General features: G+C 42.1%; 1 long non-coding RNA gene across 1 annotated transcript in view; it reads right to left on the bottom strand.

Annotated features, from left to right (window-relative positions):
• LOC116690899 (uncharacterized) overlaps positions 1-1870 on the bottom strand; it is a 2107-nt gene extending 237 nt beyond the window's left edge. Inside the window, exons 1-2 of the long non-coding RNA XR_004332385.1 lie at positions 1859-1870; positions 1566-1569 (exon numbers count right to left, since the gene is read on the bottom strand). This is a non-coding gene — a long non-coding RNA (uncharacterized LOC116690899). The remainder of the gene's footprint in view (positions 1-1565; positions 1570-1858) is intronic.
• Positions 1871-2463: the final 593 nt, after the last annotated feature.

A 2463-nucleotide genomic window follows, 5' to 3' on the forward strand; every position in this document is an offset into this window, starting at 1 on the left:
AATAAGACACTAATAAAAGAATAAAAGAGAAAAGCGCAGTGTAAGAAATGAATAATTATTAGATAGTTTGTAGGGACGGGTTGGGAAGGGGAGAGGGATGTGTTTTATTTTGTGTGGTGTGTAATATGTTCTAAATAAATAACAAAATGTTCTAAGTAAATAAGATAAATAAGTTAGGAATTATTTTTAAAACTGAAATTTATTTGTTCTTATTACAGAGGAAAAGTACAGAAAAAGGTAATGTTGGGTACTGTAACTAAATTACAGGTATTGGTGCCGTACCAAAAAAAGGTGAACATCACCCAACCTTAAAATTAAGACAGTTCGCGGGAGTTTGTCTGCAACTTTTGACCTACTCGTCCAACTCCTACACATCTGTCTCATGAAATGGAAGTGCAAAGTATATTTTGCTCTAATGCAGTCTAAGGTACCTGAGCAGTGCTTTTCTCAACACACCTTGACTATTGTAATGCTCTGTATGTAGGTGTTAGCCAGGCCTCCCTCTCTCGACTACAGCTGGTTCAAAATGCTGCTGCTCGCCTCCTTACTGGAACTCGTAAGCGAGATCACATCACCCCTGTCCTTGCCTCTCTTCACTGGCTCCCAGTTACTTTTAGGATTGATTTTAAGATTTTATTGTTTGTTTTTAAAGCCCTCCATGGACTAGCTCCAGTCTACATAACTGATCTGTTGAAGCCACATGCTCCTTAAAGATCTTTAAGGTCTGCAAACCAGTCTCTTCTTGTTGCCCCTAAAACACGGCTGAAGAGTAGAGGGGATCGGGCTTTCTCAGCCGCAGCCCCGAGACTTTGGAATGAGCTGCCTCTACATGTCAAACTGGCCCCCAGCCTTTAAATCGAGACGTAAAACACATTTTTATTCCCTGGCTTTTAATCCAGCATGAGAACTGTTGTATTGTAGAATGTTGTATTTGTCTGGTGTTGTATTCTGTCTTTATTGTTCCATGTCTATGTACAGCACTTTGGTCAACCTGGTTGTTTTTACATGTGCTTTAGAAATAAAGTTTTATTGATTGATTGATTGATTGATTTTCCATTAAACAGAGGATGGTGGTGGAAACAAGCGTTTTTCCTTCTCATAGATCACTGGCAAGACCACTGATGCATTATACCTTATTTACTCCCTTTGCCAATCTGTGATCACTCCTTCCTACTCTCACTGATGATCTCCATCTCCGTATCGCCGTTGTCTGCTCGTTATTTTTCAGATGGAGGTCAAAGAAAGACATCTTTATTAGAACATGCCTAGAGAAGTTGGATCACTCTCTTGGACTGTTTTGGCAGGGGGAGCCTAGACAACCAAAATAGCCCTCTAATGCTACAGATGTCTTATTGATTGACTCGCTGTCGGAATCAATAAAGTTGGGTTTTCAAAATGCTCGGGCTATCACTGAGACGTTAAGGTTGCTCCTGGATAAACAGGAAGATTTATGCGCCAGACAGCAGAGCGGATTGCTGAATAGTAAATCACAGCCCGCAGGACTTAAATAAAGAAGAGCTTGAGAGGTACTCAATACATCTTGAAGGTCTGATATTGCTAATTACAAAACTAGTTTGATGTCATACGTTTTTTTAAACAGGCAGCTGAATAAACGTTTTTCACACCCATTTTACCCACAACAGGCACTCAAACATGACTCACTGGCCTCCCCTTTTCCACAGAAACAATCTACAATTCTAATTCTACATTTTGAGGACAACAGAGCAAACTGGTTCACAAAGTGACAACCACCACTACTGTATAAAACTGCTGAGAAAGCAACAGCCTGGCCCACAACGGGTTAACCTCAAACACTCATTGTTCAGACTCAGTGGGGCATGTGGCCTCATTCAGCTACCTGAAATGCCCCCAACACGCCCCAGAACTACTCACAGCCAAGGTCCCCACATCACTGTATTCATTAATTATCAACTTCATTTTTCACCCTAAAGCGGTAAACAAGATGGGGAAATGGGGAACTAGAGAGCGATTAGCGAGGTAAAGAAGGGCTGAAGGAATAAGAGAATGAGGAAAGAGGAAGAAAAGAGGAAGCATGGGGCAAAAGAAAGGGAAAGAAGGTGAATGACAATGCTGTTGGGAAGAAGGGAGGACAAAAGATGGGGGACTGGAAGGGAAAGGGACACATTTTTTGCAGGGTTTGGAGTTATTTATTTTTTACCAAGCAACGGATGTTGCCTTGGCATCCCAGTGCCTGTTCCCCTCCTAATTATTCCAATTATCATGGCACACTATGAAAACGTGATTAATAACACACAGGATATTGTTGTGGCAATTAGCCATATGGTGGTGGGACTCTGCTCTGTCACGATTTTGCCATTAGCATCTACTTATGTTTGTCAGAGGCGTGCAGCCATGACAAGCTCAAGTTCTGCTCACCTTGCACTCCCCACTGAGATGCACACACTGGAAGGGTGAGGGGGGGAGGGGCTGGGTATTCCTCCT

This window comes from Etheostoma spectabile, chromosome 6, assembly GCF_008692095.1.
Source record: "Etheostoma spectabile isolate EspeVRDwgs_2016 chromosome 6, UIUC_Espe_1.0, whole genome shotgun sequence".
NCBI lineage: Eukaryota > Metazoa > Chordata > Actinopteri > Perciformes > Percidae > Etheostoma > Etheostoma spectabile.